We start from the raw sequence: 20,311 nt of genomic DNA, 5'->3' as shown, positions 1-20,311 counted from the left end.
ATGTACCCAAATCCACCATCCTAAATCCACCATCTCCTTCATCAATTTTGGGTCCTTAAATCCCAAAGTTTCCACCTTTCCATCACCCTTCAAGGTGTGTGTCAATGGCGATCTTTCCACTACCTTCATCCACTCATTCACAAGTCTTCCAACCTAGAATCCATCAACCATTCCACCCCCTTCATCCAAACCTTTTCAAAAGTCCATGACCTCCATTTCCCAACCCATTCCACCCTTGTTTTCACTATCCTACACACATCTATGAGAAAATAGTAAAAATTCCTTAAAAATAACAAAGAAAGAGAATAAAAAGGGATACCATCTATGTATTTAGATAATTGAGTCCTCCATTTGTTTTCCTATCATTTATTCATTATCTTCCAATTCCAATTGTCCAGCCATTAACTAATCCTTCTACTCGCACTCTACATTGGAGGCAAGATCCATCCATCCCACACTATCTTATATATCTTCCATATTTCCAACTATCATTCATCATCCTTTTCCATCTTTGATCTTGACTATCATTTTCCTTCCATCCATCCATGCTCACTCAACATATCCCTTACACATTATCCACACACTATCCTACATACTCCCACCATTTGTTCACATATTTGATCTTGACATCCTATCAATATCTTGCATCCCATAGTCCTTGGCCTTTTCCTTTCCGCTATGCTCCATCCATACACCTACATACTTCCATCCCCCTTTCATATGTCCTTGATCTTGGTTATCCCATCCATTTCCTCAATTTCATGTCCCACATTTCATCCATACTCTTCATATCATTATCTGTATTTCATACCCTCCCTCCCATATCCCTTATTCATTCCACTTTCAAGCCTATGCTCATGATCAATACTAGAGGCACAAAAACACAATGTTCATATGTGCTTTTCAAATATACATGCCTTCACTTCCTCCATACAGTAACCTTCACACCATCTTTCCATTTCCATGCATCCTTTCCCACCATATTTCCTTCCATTTTCATATCCTTGGTATGGGGCATTTTAATTCCTTTGAAACATGTTCCTTGGCTCCCCATTGCCCTATACTTGATCCTTTGGTCCCCCTTATTATTTCTCCATTCAGATATCCCCACCCTTTTCATCCATTTGCCATTCCTTGGATCTCCCTCGTTAGTGGTCCCAATCTAGTCATTTTCATCAATTCAATCAATTTATTTCTCCTCTAATCTAATCATATTCCCTTCTTCTAATCATTTCATTCAAATCAATTCCATAATCATTTCCTTCATTCATCAAATTTCTAGTCTTCCATTAAACAAACTTTCCTCTAGAGAACATTTATCACTTGCTCTCTTGCATTCCCCTTCCATTCCATTCCAATTCATCCATTATCTTATCATATCTTATCCAAATTCTTCTATTTATCTCATGAAACTAAGCTTCACACCATCAAACCAAGCTTATCAAAATAGTGATTGAAAACAATCTTACACAAATTCACACTGAGACCAATGATTTGAGATCCTTGTTCCTTTCACATGATTGCCAACAAAAAATCACAAACATTTCAATACAATTCAATGAAACAATCAATTTTTGCCTTGCAAGATGCATCCTTCCTACACAGGCTTAACAAATTTCACTATCAAAATAAAGTTCATGGCAATAACTATGGCCTTGAATGACTACTTGGCCATAAATTATTTTGTTGATTTTGTCTTTGTGTATCAGTGATAGTCTCTCCAAGTGTGTCTTGACCTTCAATGTCTTAGTATCATTTGAATGGCTTAACTTGATTACATGGGTCATTTTGTGACATGATCTATTTTCGTGATTCTTTAGTACATCTCTATCTATTTTTGAGTTATGGTTATGTATTGCTCACTGGGAGCAACAAGTTAGCACACTTTTCACCAAGATCCTTGAAAAGAGTTTGGATCTACCTAGACCTCTCCACTATGAAACCTACACCTATGTTCCTAAAGTCTCTATTGCATTTGAGTCTAGTCCACACAAAGGAATCTTGTCATCTATGCTACTATAATCTTTAATGGATAACTCCTCTTGCAATATCAAACTAGGGTGTACTCTCCCATATGAACACAATGTTATCTCATGCATTCATGTAGGTAAAATGCATTTAGATTAATCATTATCCAATTCACCTCGCTTCATTTCGGTCTTACCAACAAGTCATGAAAGGCCTTCTTTTAAACCTTTTTTTTCTTCCCTTTTTCTTCCTATGTCCATTTTTGAGAAAATGGGGCAAAATATATTCCTTTTTCACCCCATTTCCTTGAGGGGGCACCCTCCTCCCTTTTTGTTGCTATGACACAACTCCTAAGACTCCTATCCTCTCTGGGGTAACCTATATTTTCTTTTCTTTGATATAATGTCATCTTGACATCACATCAAAGAGGGGCAAAATGTAGACACTTAAAATTGTAAACACTATATTAATTGATTTAATATTTTCTTTGACACTATTATTGATTATTTATTAATGAATTATATTTGTCATATTCTTCTACTTATTTAATTAAATAGGTTCTTTTCCCTAATTTATTTAAATTTAATTTAAATACTTCCCTTCTAATGTATTAATTCACTTAATGCATAGTGATCCATAGATCCCCTTTTAAATAAATTATACTTTATTTAATTCCCTCCACTCTATTAAATTTTCTAATCCTATGATTAAGTTAAAATCCTATTTAATTTAATCCTAATCCCATCCTAAAACCTAGTCTACACCCATCACTCTCATGTCTTTTTTTGAATTTTACATGGCTTTTTCTTTAGCCCATGTGTCTCCCTTGTGGCCTCTATGTGGATGCCACATAAATGCTACCTCTCCAAGGCCTCTCTCAAACCTATAAAAAGAGCCCTTATCTCAAGAATTTTACATCTCCCTCATTTGCATTGTTATCATGCTAGTTTAGAGCTAGAGCTTTCTTAGAAGTTTGCATATTGCTACTAACCCTTTGGTAGTTGTTTTATTCTTGCATTTCTTTTCTTATTCATGATAGTATTGCACTCTTAGATTTTTTTTATAAATCCACTTCCATTATCCATTGAGTGCTCTCAAGAATGGTTGCTTCCATAGCCATCTCTTGAAGCATTCTTCATCATTGAGCTTAGTTACATGATTCATTATTGCATCTTTCATATCATTGGGATTCATAGTTGTACTTGGGAGAGCACATCTACATCCCTCATACTTAAGCACAACAACAAGGCCTTTTATAGGCACCCTTGTTGAGTTTCTTTGAGGTTGTGTGCGGACAATTTCTTCTCAGTTGCATTATTATTAAAACACAATATTAGTTAGTAATTTTCTTGCTTTCAATATGGTTTTATGCACATGCTACTAATGTTTTATTATTAATGTGTGCTCCAGACAGGTTAGGTTTTCATGCATACAGTTCCTTACCCAAAAAGAACTCCAAAAAAGTGAACCTAAGAAGAATATCATCAAGGTTGGGAAAGGCTCGATAGGTAAAAATATTAAAACTAATGTTAATTTTGTAGATGACCACAATGGGGAGGATAAGGGAATGGACATGAAGGAGGATATCAATGTCAAAAAGGAGGTTACAAGCAATATCCCAATTTGTAGGAAGGTGGATAGCCCAACCAACAATAGAACAAGAAATGACATAGATGCTGGTCAAGATTCTAGTAAAGGGTAGGATCTCTCCCTTTACATCCAAGAAGAGAAAAATAAGGAATATGGCATGGATAAAACAACATGTATTATCTGCTCCAAGGGTAGAAAAGAGGTTTGGAGAAACTTTGAGACTAGGATAACTAAAATGGGCATTATAATGATGGAAAAATTCATATGGATGAGCTCATTGATCTAGTGATGGTGATTCTTGGTGACAATGTTAGGGAAGTGGAGATGAGTCTCCTCAATAATTCCAGGAATAGCATGATGGACATCTTTTGGTCAATCAAGTGGATTTTTCACGAGATTGAGGAGACTAAAAATAGGTTGCAAGGGTTTGAAAGGATGGGGGGGATGTTGAGAATGATAAAATCAACAATCTAGATAATAGGGTTATCGAGGTGGAAAAAATGATGGACAGAATGGAGAACTCTCCCCACAAAAATGCTAGCTAGAGCTTCCAAATTATCAAAACTTTAAATGATAATATCAATCAGCTACATAATATAATGGAGTTTAGCATAGGGGTCAAATATGACAAGGGAAATGAGCACAACAGGGTTAGAAAAGAGGAAGTCTACCCCCAAGAAGAGGGCCTTGGAAACAAAACTAGATCGAGCATCAAGAAGAGGGATAGGGAAGATTCTCCTAATGAAATTCAACTAATCAGTGATATGACTGAGACTATGGAAATACTAGAGCTCAAGGTTGCTGAGCTGGTCAAGAATACTACTTCCTAATTGGGACCCCTAGATTTTTAGTTTTACCTTTGGTTTCTACTTTGAAAGGCTAGCCTACTCTTTTAGAAGCTATTTTTTTGTGCTTCATGCTCTCTTGGCCTTCTATAGCCTGTTGTTTATTTTGTGTTCCATACTTAATGTTGGTATCTTTTTCTAACTCTTGGGTTTCAAGCACTCGTTAAAACCTATTTTACTTAATAAAAGGAAAATCATTTTTGAGTTAGTGTCTACTGAGCTAGGTCAGCTAATGAAGGATTTTTTTTATTTTGGCATATTGAGTTTAATTGATTTGTTTGTTGGTTCTAGCTGGCCTAAGAAATTAATATTAATCATTCTAAGGTGTATTCAAGTTGACTTGACAATGCATATGATATAAGTATAAGGTCAAGTTGAGGATTGAAAGTGTGTGAGAAAGATAAGAAGATGCTTAGAAGAAGTGAATTGGAAGGATAAGTATAATATCCTTGAGGAGCTGCAAAGATACATTTGATCAAGAAGGATCAAGTACTAAAGCCATAATTCATATCTAAAATTAGAAAAGATAAGTTTGCATCAAAAATCTAGTCATATCATTGTTACTCTCTAACCATTGTAGCAGTGTATCAAATCTCCTAATAGAGTTGGCTTAAAAACTATTTGTAAATCCTCTAACAAGGTGACATTTATAGATTGAAGTGTCTAAAGACCTCTAACAAGGCCACTCCTAATAGGGTGATTAAATCCTCTAATAGGGTCACACCTAATAGTGTGTTTTGTAACCTTTAACAAGGTTGGCTCCTAACAGGGCTCACTTCAAAAGAGTGAAAAATAGTAACTAGTAGCAATTGGTGGTTTTTCTCAAATTGAGTTTCCACATTAAATCTTGGTGTCACTTGTGTTCATGCTATTTATTTTATGTGTATGCAAGTAAGTTAAATAAGGTTAATCATACTAAAATCCTTAAGTTTTACATGTTTAGTATTTGTCAAGTGTCTATGTGTTAACCAAGTGACAACAGTTTCAATAGAGTTTATGTTTTGTTTTGATATCTAAGGGATCTAGAATTTATTTTTGTGGTAACTGATTCATCCCTCTCCTCTTAGTTATTCCTCTTATATTTCCAAAAATTGGTATCAAAGCGCTTTTGGTGCTTGCAGTAAAGTTTCAAGGACCTAAGCTAAAGATCAAGATATCTTACAGAAGAGAGATTCCCAAGTTAAACAAAGATAACTTTGAGGCATGATAGGAACTTATGAAGATAAATCTAGCTACCATCACTGATTTAGGTATGAAATATTTGAATACCCAATATAAATCTCCTACTCGAACTATGATTGTGGAGGAGATTGTTGAAAAGAAGAATCATAACATTATGATGATTGACATTGCATCCACTCTAAACTATGCTAAACTTGATGAGGTCAAAGGTTGTGCTACTACTCATGAGATGTGGACCAAAATGAAAGATATCTATGGAGGTGATGATAATGTGAGAAAATCCAAGGCAAAAATCTTGAGAAGTTAGTTTGATCAGATGAAGATGAGTGATAATGAAAACATTGCAAAAATATGTTGAGAGAATAAAAGCTAGTGTAAGTGTAACCAAAGCCTCTAGAGGGAAAATCAATGATGTCACAGTTGTAAGAAAGGTACTCAAAACCCTTCTACCTATCTATGCAATCAAAGTGTTAGCTATTCAAGAGATGAGATGTGATCCAAATAATAAGATAACCTTGGATGTTCTAGTGGGAAGATTGACAATATTTGAGCTAGATAACTATGATAATTATGTTCCTAGTTCTAGCAATCTTGAATATGCATTTCAAGCTAAGTTGTCACTCAAGAAGAAAGCTTAAAAGTCTAAAGGAAAAAAAATTGAAAGTAATCTTGAAGACATGGAATCCCTACTTGCAAGAAGGTATCCCAAAAGCAAGGGAAAGTATAAAGGTAAAATTCCTCTAATCTATTTTTCTCATGAAGAAGTTGGTTACATTGTTGCAAGGTGTCCAAATAGAGAAGGCAAAGATGAAAAGAAGAAAAACAAGTATAAAGGAAAGAAGGATTTCAAAAGCTACAAGGGCTATAAAGAAAAAGGTAAGAAGTCTTGTTTCATGGCTAAAGATTCAGATAGTAGTGATGATGCTCAAATGGTTAATATTGTTGTAAAAGATTATTCTGATGATGAAAAAGATAAAATGGCACTTATCTCTCATGTTAGGAAAAATGATACAAGGATTATTAATAATGGTTGTTCTCATCATATGACTAGTGATAAAACAAAGTTTGAACATATGGAACACTATGATGGTGGAAGTGTAAGATTTGGAAACAATGAACCATATTGCATAAAGGGAAAAGGTTGTATCTCACTATACAATGAACTTAGATGTGATAATACTTATTGGGTTGAAGGACTAAAGCATAATCTACTGAGTGTGTCAAATTTGAATAAAATTGGATTCAAGGTAGAATTCATGAATGGGAAGACCAAGATGCTAGATAGAAAAGGAAATCTAGTTGGGTCTAGTAATCAAACAAAAGGTAACTTATTCTACCTAGATCTTAGTGAAAGTTCATGTTTCATTGCTCAAGTAGAAGAAAGATGGTTACCATAAAAGGTTGTGTCATGTGAACTTTGATAACCAGATCAAGATAATTAAAAATAAAAGAGTGAGAGGTATTCCTAGTTTGAAGAAACCTGATTTGGGCCTATGAAAAAATTGTCAAATTGGTAAGATAATTACCAATTTTTTTGAAATATTTAACATTGAGAGCATAGCCATACCATAGTTCAAAAGGTGTAGCATTTGTACCTTTCTTGAATTAAACTCTATTTAGGGTATAAATAGTAGTACTAACTGCTGCTCTCTAATATTTCTATGACACTTTCTTCTCCATCATTAGTGTCCTTTTATAGTCCATTATTGATCTATTTCTCCTTTCAACTATTCCATTTTGAGGAGGGGTCCTTGGTGCTAACATTTGTCTTTTGATTCCTCTGTCATTACATAATGTATTGAATTCATGTGAGATGAATTCACCACCTTTTTAAGATCTCAAACACTTTAGACTCTTCCCTATTTCTTTTTCAACTCTGGCTAAATACCACTTGAATAACTAAAAAACATCAGTTTTAGCTTTAAGAAACATTATAGTCATCATTCTAGAATAGTCATCTATAAATAGAATGAAATATTGATCTTTGCAGTAACATTTAACACTAATGGGTCCACATACATTAGGATGAACCAATTCCAAAATATCACTAGCTATATATATAACTCTTGAAACTAGACTTTGTCATCTTTCCTAAGAAAGAACTATCATTTAGAAGAAGCCTTGGAGCTCGTTCCTGCAGACTTTTGTCAACCTATTGGCACAGAAAGCTATAGTGGAGATAAGTACTTTATTTTTTTTGTTGATGATTACTCTATAACGATGACTATTATGTACCTAAAGGATAAGTCTGAAGCTTTTCAAAAGTTTAAATGGTATATGCCTAGAGTTGAGAAAGAAATATGAAAGAAACTGAAGTGTTTAAGATTAGATAGAGGAGGTGAATTCATTTTTGATGAATTTAATAAATTTTGCATTGAGAAAGGAATCACAAGACAAATATCAACCCTTGGTACACCAAAAAAAAAGGTATAGCAAAAAGAAGAAAAAAATCAATCATGGACTACACAAGAACCCTAATGATAGAAAAAATGTTGTAATCAAATACTGGAAGGAAGTAATCAATACAATAGTTCATAACTTAAACAATGTACATATGAAGAAAGACTCAAATTAGACTCCTTATGAACTATGGTATGGCTACAAACCTAATGTGAGTTAAAGTATGTGGTAGAAAATGTTATATCTTGAAGGAGACTAGGAAAGGTAAATTTGATGTCAAAAGTGATAAAGGTATATTCCTAGGATACTCTAGCAGAAGTAAAGCATAAAAATGTTTGAATCTAACAACTCATAAGATCATAGAGAGTGCACATGTGAAGATTGATGAGTTTGTAGAAAAGAGTGAAGAAGAGAGTAGCAAAGAACCTAAGGATTACAAAAAGTTTATTTACATTGAACCTGATACATTGCCTAATCCAATTGGAAGTTAGCAAACTTCACCTCCCGAGTCCCCAAAATATCTAGAAGAACCCAAGTTTCAACTAGTTCAACCTGAATCACAGTCTCAAGGACCCAAATCATAGTTAGAATCTACTGAGTTGCAAGTAGTGCAACCCGAGTCTGAGTCTAAAGGACTCGACTCACAAATAGTGGGACTTGAGCATGATGCAAAAGATCATGGTGAGGCAAGTGGAACAAGTTGTAAATTCAAAGTGCCTATATTAGCAAGATATGTCAAAAGGAACCATGCACCTAAGAAGATTATTGGAGACAAGTCAGATGGTACAATGACAAGGAACAAATTGAAAGGTACATGTTTTCTTACTGAATTTGAACCTAGAATAGTTAAAGATGCTTTGGATAATGAAAGTTGGATTGAAGCAATGAATGAAGAGACAAAACAGATCGAAAGAAATAAGACCTGAACTCTTGTTCCTAGACCCAAGGATAATAATGTAATTGGCACAAAGTGGGTTTTTAAAAATAAGATGAATGAAGATGGAGAAGTTTCAAGAAACAAAGAAAGGTTAGTATGAAAAGGTTATTCTCAAGAGGAAGGTATTGATTATGGTGAAACTTTTGCTCCTGTTGCAAGATTAGAAGGTCTTAGGACCTTACTTTCTTATTCTACACATAAATCATTTAAAATGTATTAGATGGAATTTGCATTCTTGAATGGGATTCTAGAAGAGGAAGTCTACATAGAACAACCTGAAGGTTTTGTAGATCCAAGAAAAAAGGATATGGCTTGCAAACTGTACAAAGCATTCCATAGTCTCAAGAAAGCTTTCAGAGCTTGGTATGAAAGACTTCATAATTTTTTGATAAAGATTGGGTTTCAGAGGACAAATGGTAACAACAACCTATACATAAAAGGACCAAACATGAAGATTGTGTGGGTAGAAATCTTTGTGGATGATACATTTTTTACCAGAAATGATGATTTGTGCAAATCTTTTTTAGAGGAAATGAGTAAGGAATTTGAAATGTCAATGTTTGGAGAAATCAAATTCTTCGTTGGCTTGTAGATTCAATAGAAGAAAGATGGTATCTACATTACTCAATCTAAGTATATCAAGGAGATACTGAAGAAGTTTGGAATGGTTATGTCTACTGGACATAAGCTTTCCAAAAATGATGATTCCAAGGAGGTAGATCAGACCACATACAAATCAATGATTGGAAAAATATAGTATGTAGTACATATTAGGTTTGATATTTCTCTTGCAGTTGGTATGGTGGCAAGATTTTAAGCTAATCCTAAATAAAATCATATGATGGAAATAAAGAGAGTCATGAGGTATCTGAAGGGCACTAAAGATTATGGATTATGGTACAAGAAAGGAAGAAATTTATATTTGAAAGCCTTTACTGATACAAATTGGGAAGGAAGTGTTGATGATAGGAAGAGCACCAATGGTGGAGTGTTCTTTCTTGGTAAGAGACCAGTGTCTTGGACAAGTAAGAAGCAAAATTTTATTTCTTAATCTACAGCAGAGACAGAGTATGTTGCAGTAACAGTTAATTGTTCCAATGTTGTTTGGTTCAAACAACTGTTGGCAGGTATAAAGGTAGAAATCAAGGATCCAGTGGTTATATTCTGTGATAACACAAATGTAATTAATATATCAAAGAGTCTTGTGATGCATACCAAGACCAAGCACACTGCAATAAAATGTCATTTTTAAAGAGAATTGGTGCAAGACAAAGAGACGAGATTGGAATATGTGAATACGAAAGAACAAATTATAGACATATGCACCAAGCCATTACCTAAGGATGCATTTTTGCATCTAAGAGGTAAGCTAGGGGTTATTCCCCTATAAGAAGCACACAAAATGAAGTTTAGTGATGCATCAACCAGAGCATGTTGAAGATTAGTCAAGTTAATGCAGTAATGAAAGGGAAGATTGCATATGAATCTATACATTAGGTACATTAAAATTCATTGAATATTGTCTTTGGCATAAGATGGTAAAGAGGGAGAGTTTGTTGTCATATCACATAAATTTTGTTTGAATACGTGAAGAAGAACTTGGTCTAATATCAAAGAGGGAGAGTATTCTATCAAAAGAAGATGTTGAAGATAGGGTAAGAGTTTGCTGATAGAGGGAGAAACTGAAGTCAGAGGGAGTTCACACTAATAGAGGGAGTTCTCATGGACGAGAACCAGAATAAAACTAAGGATATTTTCCTTACTTTTATTTTGACTAAAATTTCATTGTATTATGACATGCTTATGTTCCCATTAATGCCAAAGAGGGAGATTGTTGAAAATAATTAATTAGTTGTATATTGTCTTTGATATTACACAAAATGTCATATCTTTGCTAGTCATTGTATGCTGAGTTCACTCGAGAAATGAAGATAGTTTCCTATGTTTGTCAAGCATTCCAATGTTTTCCAACTTTAGATGACAATGTCTATCGAGTTCACTCAAGTGTTGAAGAGAAGTTCATAGAAGTTGAGTGTTAATCGAGCTCACTTGGTTAATAAAGGAAAGTTGGATGGAACTAGTGCTAACTAGGATCACTCGGTTACCAAAGGAAGTTTGCAAAGATGCAATATTAACCAAGTTCACTTGGTTAACACAAGAAAATCATTTTTGAGTTAGTTTTTACCGAGCTGGTTCGACTAGCAAAGGATTTTCTTGTTTTGGCATATTGATTTTAATGGATTTGTTTGTTGGTTCTAGTCGATTGAAGAAATGAATATTAATTATTCTAAGGTGTATTCAAGCTGACTTGACAATGCATATGATATAATATAAGGTCAAGTTGAGGATTGAAAGTATGTCAAAACATATGGAAGATAAAAAGATGTTTAGAAGAAGAAAATTGGAAGGATAAGCAAAATATCCTTGAGGAGCTGCAATGATACATTAAATCAAGAAGGATCAAGTACTGAAGCCAGAATTGAGATATGAAGTCAGCAAAGATAAGTTTGCATCAAAAATTTGGTCATATCATTGTTACTCTCTAACCATTATAGTAATGTACCAAAAATCCTAACAAACTTGGCTTAACAACTATTTGTAAATCCTCTAACAAGGTGGCATTTCTAGATTGAAGTGTCTAAAGGCCTCTAACAAGGCCACTCCTAATAGGGTGATTAAATCCTCTAACACGGTCACACCTAATAGTGTGTTTTGTAACCTTTAATAGGATTGGCTCCTAATAGAGCTCACTTCATAAGTGTGATAATAGTAACTAGTTGCAATTGGTGGTTTTTCCCAAATTGGATTTCCACATTAAATATTGGTGTCACTTGTGTTCATGTTAGTTCTTTTATGTGTATTCAACTAAGTTAAATAAGGTTAATCACACTAAACATCTTAAGTTTTGTATGTTCAGTATTTGTTGAGTTCCTATGTGTTGATGGAGTGACAACAATTTCAATGGAGTTTATGTTTTGTTTTGACATCTAAGGGCTATGGGATTTATTTTTGTGGTAACTTATTCACTCCTCCCCTCTTAGTTACTCCTCTTATATTTCCAACATATTCAATGTATCTATACATCTTCATGATCATCCTTTAGAAACTTCTCTAGAATCCTTTTGTTAGGTCTTTACGTAATCATCACCTTGAATTAAATGATCCAACTCATCATTTAAATTTTTAACATATTTTACATCTCCCAAGAAATAAATTGAGTCAGCTTGATCTCATGATTCCTTTGAATTTTATCTTTTACTATCACTCGACAATCACTAAATTCTGACACTTGATCATCACTAAAATGCCTGGTCGATGTTTAAGCTTTCTGGCTTAGCATCACTATCTTGCTTGGTCAATGCTAATGCTTGATCAACATTAGATTTTATTAGCACTAACTATGGCTTGTTTGACACTAGCATTACTCGACACTCCTTAGTATTTAACTCTTTTGCTCAATTTAGCTTAGCTCTCTTGATGTAAATGATTAATTTTATTTATCAAAGTCTATCTAATCAAATATCCATTGTAACTTCATTTCATAACTTCAACCTTTCCTCTAGGTACTATAGTTATGAGAAATTTCTCAAATCCTCTTCATCAATCAAATAGATATGACATTTAGATTAGTTAGCAATATGTCTCTTCAATAGATTTGACATCAATGAATTTATTTTTTGTTCCAATTGTAAGTTTTCAATCATCTCCCTCTTTGGTAATGATGGAAACATCTCAAATAGCCAGAATAATAACTTAGTTACCATATAATCCAAAAGATTTGACTTTCATGAGTGACCACTATCTTTGGTTTCATTCTAATTCTCATCCTTCGAAACTTTCAAACTCCCTTTGTCAGTTTTCTCTCTTTCATAATATTCTCCCTCAAAGGTTCATCTTTCTTTTCTCAGTAATCTAGTAACTTCTTAGTAGTTCCCCTCTCTCTCTCTCTCTCTCTCTCTCTCTCTCTCTCTCTCTCTCTCTCTCTCTCTCTCTCTCCCTCTCCCTCTCCCTCTCCCTCTCCCTCTCCCCCTCCCTCTCCCTCCTACAACTAATGTCTTTCAGTTAATCTCCCCCTCTTTGAAAATAATGCCAAAGAAAGGTAGCTATCTCAGCTTCAAATTCTTCATACATCTGAATTATGTAAATTTTGCATGTCTAGATGATACTTGTCATCTTTTAATGATTGATATTTTATGTTGTACTAAATAATTCCACCTTAGGCATATCCCAAATTAGAAATATATTGCACCACTCTGTAGAATGTTCTATTTAGCACATGTGATGCAATGCACCTTAGCTTCTTAAGTAGCTTTAATTAGGGGAATAATCCCTAGTTTACCTCTAAGATATTCATGAGCATCTTTGGGTAATGGTTTTGCGAATATGTGAGCAATTTTAAATTATTGTGAAGAAAAAAATAAATAAATGTATTTTAAAATGATATGATAATTAGGTTTTAAGTAAAATTTTAAATAAATTTAAACTCACAAGATGTTAAAAATAATAGATTGATATATTTACAATCTTTGGTAAGAAAAATGATTTAGTTATTATTGTTGATTAGACATGCATTTATGTCTTAGGCAGTGAGGTGGAAGATAAAATAATTACTTTTTGGAAACTCTAATTAATTTGTCACAATTGTGAAAAAGATAAAGCTATCATTAATGCATGACATCATTGTTGTTGGAAAAATATGTGAATATTTATTAAGGAAATTTGATTTTTCTCCCTACCAAAAATAGTATGGACCAATAGAATGAGTACAAAATGTCTTTTATAAAACAAGGAAAAAAATAAAAATAGATATACACATTGTAAGTTCCATATAAACTTGTAAATTCTTTGATTTGATTGGTCAAGTTAATGTTATATTAGCACTAACATGAAAGCATAAGTATTCCTGTCATTGGCAAATAACAACTTTATAGGTTTCTTTGTGTGAACTCTTGCTTGATTCTAGGAAAGAAAATAAGAAATTAAACTTTGAACTGTCTGGGCTTGATGAACATTTATTTAGCCTCTTCAGGTCATGATTTCTTTTTATCATGTACATTTGATGAGATGCTTTTCTGGGTTTATTTGTATTATGCCATTTAGAGAAATGAAATTTTGAAATCAATTTTGAAACAAATTCTGAGTTCAAAATACCAAGGACATAAATTAAAAATAATTTATATTAATTTTTGAAATATAATAAATATTTTTTTAATAAAGAAGTGTAAATAATCTTAAAATTATGTCATTATACATGTAAATTAAAAAAAAAACTTCTAATTGATAATAAACAATATAGAAACATGTACACATCTCAAATTTATAAGATTAATATATCTTATTTTAAAAATAAAAATAAGTATATAATAGATTATATATATATATATATATATACACATATATATATACATATACATATATATATACATATATATACTATATACAATATTAATAATTGTTAATCAATCATATATATATATATACATATATATACATGTATATATGTATACATGTATATACATATATATGTATATATATACATATATATCTATATATGTATATATACACACACACACACATATATATATGTGTGTGTATATACATATATACATATATATATATATATATACATATATATGATTGATTAACAATTATTAATATTGTCAAGTTTCTAGATGCTACCACTTCTTTCTTCCCATCTTCACAATTCTTATTTTTCCTCCAAAGCCTTGATGCTGCACAAAATGTAAAAAAGAGGGATTCTATATATTTGAAAAACAAATTTTCATACCTACATTATTCAAACATTGTCTACAACATCCCATTATAATACACATTTTCACAAAGTTTTGATATCATAATGTCTAATTTGACATATATTCAATTCAATGCAATACAAAATTTCACTAACATTTATACTTATTACATAATTTTGTACCTAGGTGCAATTCTACAAACCTATATTTCCATAAAAATGCATTGAAAATGTTTCAATATTCATTTTAAACCTAGCACGTGTTTTCATACTAAACTAAAAGATCTAATTGTAATAAAAATGTTCTCAAGTTACAATAAATATATTTGGCTTGACATTAGACAATAATGAACAATGCCATGTCAAAATAGTATATTTGTAAAATTCTATTCCGATTACTATGACAAATGCATTGATGATACATTAATGTTTACTAATTTGAAATGCCAACAAAACATAAACACTTTTAATTAAAAAGGATAAACAACCACAAATATTAGTACCTAAAAAGTACACTAACTTCATATTCACAAATGTTACTTATCATTCATAAATTTCCTAAACAAACTCATTGTAAAAATAAAATTGCATGATTATTATATAATTACTTTCCTTCTAAACTGTATAATAGAAAATTTAAACAATTTTAGTTCAAATCAATATAAAAAAAAACTCCAACACATACTTTATTTCATAATATTATACATTTGATATCAATTAATGTTGATTATTATTCTCATTTAACAATTCTATATTGAGTGCATTTGATAACAAGAGACGCATTATGTCAAAGTTCCTACCAATGGTTAGGAAAGAAGAAAATTAGAGTAAAATATATGAAGACAGAGTTAAAAAAAATATATTCGTCCTAATAGTTAGAAAAGAAGGAAAATGGAGATTTATATATATGAAGACAAATTGAAAAGAGAGATAATGATAATAGAGATTTATAAATAGAAATGAAGGATACGAAGGATATGAAGAGATCTATAAGAGAGAGAATGACATGTTATTATACAAACACTAAATAGAGATAGTTGGAAGAGAATTTAAAAAAAAGATTAAGGATTCTATTATTTTAAGAAATATTTAAATAAGAATTATAAATTTGAGTTAAATTAATGAAGTATTCGTTTCTACCTTTTCTAATATAAATTCAAATATTAAATTAAAAAAAATAAATGGTTGACTACTTGATCCAAACCAACAAAAAGTTAGTAAGTTTGAAGAACAATATTAGTTTTACAAATTTTAAAATTCAAAAAAGAATTAAAACAAGATTGGAAAAAATAGCTAGTTAAACATAGTGTGAAAAAAGTTAGCATTTTACGATTGACAAAAGTAAGGGATAGTGTAAAACTAATAAATATATTTAAAATAGAAAATATAAAACATTAAAAACTAAACTTAAATTTTTTATAAGAAAATTTATAAATATTTTTAGTAGAAATTTATCAAATAATTATATTCTTAAAAATATATTTTTATTATTTATTAATTAAATTATAATTTAGAATAAAAAATAAATTTTAAAATTAGAATAAAATAATTTTAAATTATTGCGAAAATAAATTAAATAAATGTATTTTAAAATGATACGATAATTAGTTTTTAAGTCAGATTTTAAATAAACTTAAACTCACAAAAAGCAACCAAAACAAGGGGGTCAACCCTTACAACCAAAAAGTTGACAACTAGCACACTACCAACAAAAACAAGAAGAGAGCAACCACTGCTATAGAGAACAACAACTAGTAACCAAAAAACAACACACGATCATTCACAGCTAACAGAGTAACATCTATACTAATTCTAATAACTATAGTACTAAATATACTATGATTGTTTAAAACATAATAACTGTTGGCATAAACAAGCCAACCCAATCGAAAAACAACACACAATCATTCACAATTACTAGAGTATCATCTATACTAATTCTAAAAACTATAGTACTAAACATACTATGACTGTTCAGAACATAATAATTGTTGGCATAAACAAGCCAACCCAAGTCTGAGAATAAGCTGTAAACCAGCAAACAAGACAACTATATAAAAAAACAAAAAAAAACTAGGCCTAAAAACTCCTAGAGACCAACATTATTTCTCATCCTTATCTTTTTCTTTCCCAACCAGAAGTACCCTAGCCCAATCCTCAAATAGAAACTTATACAGGAGTTTGTTGTCCTCCATGTCCAGCCTTGCCTCATACTTATCCTATGCTAGTAATTAGAGGGTAGTTGCAACAACATGGGTAACCTTCAAGGAAAATTTAGAGGAGTAAAACCCATCCTCTAAAAATTTGACCCTTTTCTCCATCTATGTATTCTTCTCATTCTATTTCTCCTCCTTTTTGTTTCCTATTTCCACATTCTTAAGCGCCTCCTTAACCTTTGTCAATGGTTGGTTCTCATCCTGCAAAAACCTGGGGGTTAGCAGAAACATTGGTTTTTTCCTTTTTCGAAGAGGAGATGGTGATAGGGGAGGTATCCACTTTATTGTTGTCCTCATAGAAGGTAATAGGTTGCAAGGTAAAACTAGCCGACACATGAGTAGTCTTAGTGGTATTGACATTGCCAGTAGAGACCCGAGTGTTATCAACAAAGTTTTCACTTTTTTCTTTCTCCTCAATCACCTTTTCTCTCTTGGAGTCAGAATGTTTCTCCTCCTCTAACTCTCTCCCACTGTTCTTAGAATTCTCCTCCTCTGCCTCCTTGACCCTAAATCTATTCGCCTTTTGTTTATACCTTACTCATGACTTGGTTAACCTCCCAGATCTTCTCTTATCATTTCCTCCCTCCTTCTCCTCCAAATCCCCAATGTCCACCTCCACTGGCTTTTCAAGTTTTATTTTTTACTACCCTTTTGTTCAATTACCTGGTCTAAGTTTTTCTTTTTCTTATTATCCTTACTAGGGGAAGGGTGCAGCAAGTGGATTCTAGTTCCACTACTGGTACTCGTAGGGGAATTCTATTGGTGGCATTGATTATCAACAACAATGACCCTAGGTGGATAGAGGGCAAGATGAAACTAGTAAAGTCTAAAAATCATACCCTAGTGAATGATAGTGAAATTATTACCCTTACTTCTCTTCTCCCTAACATCGCTAATCATGTCCTCAAGGGAATGTAACAAAAATAACATAATAGAAATAAAGTCTCTATTTCTAAAATGGTTCAGGAGAGGGAAGTGATAATAATAATAGACTCCAAACCTACCTTCGACCATGAGGTACTTCATGCTCACCAAACATACATCATCCCAAGGAACCGGTAGCTTATCTCTCCGAAAGCCTCCCCTATAGTGAATAGGTTCTTCATCCTCAACGAAAAAGTTATTCATGCTGACCTCGTTTGCCATTTTCGTAACCTTCTTCCATTTTTCCCCTTCACGGACAACAAACTAGTGGCCATAGCAATAACCTCCTCATTTACTTGGAACATGATACCATTTATGGTAACTCTGCAGTGATTCCACCCATTGACAAACTAAAGAGCACAATTTTCATCCTAACTTGCCATTGCTTGCATGTAAGGAATAAAACCCCCTTCTTTTAGTAGGAACTAGGTCGCCATCCTCTCCTTAAAATTTTCCATCTTTGTTGGCTCTAATCGATTCAAATTGCCATCCATTTCTTCTCTGTTGATTCCTGACCCCCCAACCTCAGTTATTTTCATTTGAGCCTTCTTACCCTCAAGCTTGTTTACAACAGGGATATTTTTAATCAATATCAACATTGCGGTGTTGAAAATAACATCTCTAGGACCTTTAAATATCATACAAGCATGGTTTTGAGGTGCTTCGAAATCCCATACCTTTTCATTATGGGATTCGTGCATACTTTGCATCATAACTCTAACATCCCTAAAATCTCTGATTGTATCCGTGATGATTTTTTTTGTACTTCCAAAAAGAAAATGTTTTAAATTTTGTATTATGTTACCATAATTGCAAAACAACTCTTGCCTCAAATTGCATCTATATCGATATATTTACAAGAGGTTAAAAATAATAGATTGATATATTTACAACCTTTAGTAAGAAAAATGATTTAGTTATTATTGTTGATTAGACATGCATTTATGTCTTAGTTAGTGAGGTGCAAGATAAAATAATTACATTTTGGAAACTCTAATTAATTTGTCACAATTGTGAAAAAGATAAAGCTATCATTAATGCATGACATCATTATTGTTGGAAAAAATATGTGAATTTTTATTAAGAAAAATTGATTTTTCTCCCTACCAAAAATAGTATGAACCAATAGAATTAGCACAAAATGTCATTTATAAAATAAGGAAAAATGAAAAATAGATATACACATTGTAAGTTCCATATAAACTATTAAATTCTTTGATTTGATTGGTCAAGTTAATGTCATATTAGCACTAGCATGAATGCATAAGTAAACAAGAGATGCAATGCATCATAGTTCCTACCTAACATATAATGGTTGTAGAGGTGTAGATGAGTGAGAATAAGATTAAATAGTTCTAAATTAACATTGTGAATGCATTAATTTTTGCCTAGAAATGCACTTGTGATCTGATAGGATGATTCATATTTTGTTGTTAAGTTCTCATGCTATATTATTATATCTTTGGGCATTTAAGCCTACGAATAAGAGGCCAAAGTCCCCAATATGGCACTAAGTACTTAATATCATACTACAATCAATACATATGCTTTAGACAAATTTGCACCTTCTACATTGACAACTTAAAATATGTGCAATGTGAAAAGATATCCATACCAATATTTGAATTATAGAACTTGAAGAAGTGATGAAGCATTTGGAGTATCACATTATATGTTTAAGGATACCATGTATGCTACTAGAGAACCATAAGTAGTTGGAAAAACTCCCCCAACTATGTATTATTCTCATCTTGATTATCAAATGGAACTCACACTATTTCTAACCATTAGCACTAGACAAAAACTAGGACAAAGATATAGATAGAGATAAATAACAGTATAGAATAATAACAACATAAACATATATGCAGAGGAAAAAAGGATAGATAATATAGAGGAGGAAGAGGAAGAGAGATAAAATAGTAAGATAGAGTGATACCAACATAAGTTGTGTGTGTGTGTGTGTGTGTGCGTGAGTGAGAGAGAGAGAGAGAGAGAGAGAGAGAGAGAATTAAATATAATTATTTTTCTTAATAAAACAAATAGTCAAAATAAAATCATGGTTATAATAAAAAATTAAAATATATAATATTTTAATTAATGAAACTAAGAATTTAATTTTTATATTAAAACTCACATTTCTATAAGAAAAAATGAAATGTATTGAAATATACAAATATTTTATAAGTAAAACTAATTATTTAATTTTAACAATTAGAGAAGGTTTACTATTTAATGTTTTTTATTTCTCAATTTTACATAAAATTAAGTAATTTTTAATTATGAAATAATATCTATATAATTTAATAAGTACATTTGTAAATAATAAATAAATGTAATACATATAAATTTGATGTCAATGAATAAATATGATGTAATAAAGAAGAAATAGAATATAACTATTTAATTTTAATACATAGTTTATAAAAACTTAATAATAATTTATATATATTTTAGAATTGAATTATTTCTTTTTTGTAGTTTTTTAAGTATGTTT

General features: G+C 31.8%; 1 pseudogene across 1 annotated transcript in view; it reads left to right on the top strand.

The window, feature by feature from the left end:
• LOC149557494 (pentatricopeptide repeat-containing protein At2g13600-like) overlaps positions 1–20,311 on the top strand; it is a 33,943-nt pseudogene that overhangs the window by 8,254 nt on the left and 5,378 nt on the right. The window lies entirely within an intron of this gene.

This window comes from Cupressus sempervirens, chromosome 5 (assembly GCF_028749045.1).
Source record: "Cupressus sempervirens isolate cs-2001-9-10 chromosome 5, ASM2874904v1, whole genome shotgun sequence".
Taxonomy (NCBI): domain Eukaryota; kingdom Viridiplantae; phylum Streptophyta; class Pinopsida; order Cupressales; family Cupressaceae; genus Cupressus; species Cupressus sempervirens.
The sequence above is the reverse complement of the archived record's forward strand: the minus strand, read 5'-3'. Positions and strand labels throughout refer to the sequence as shown.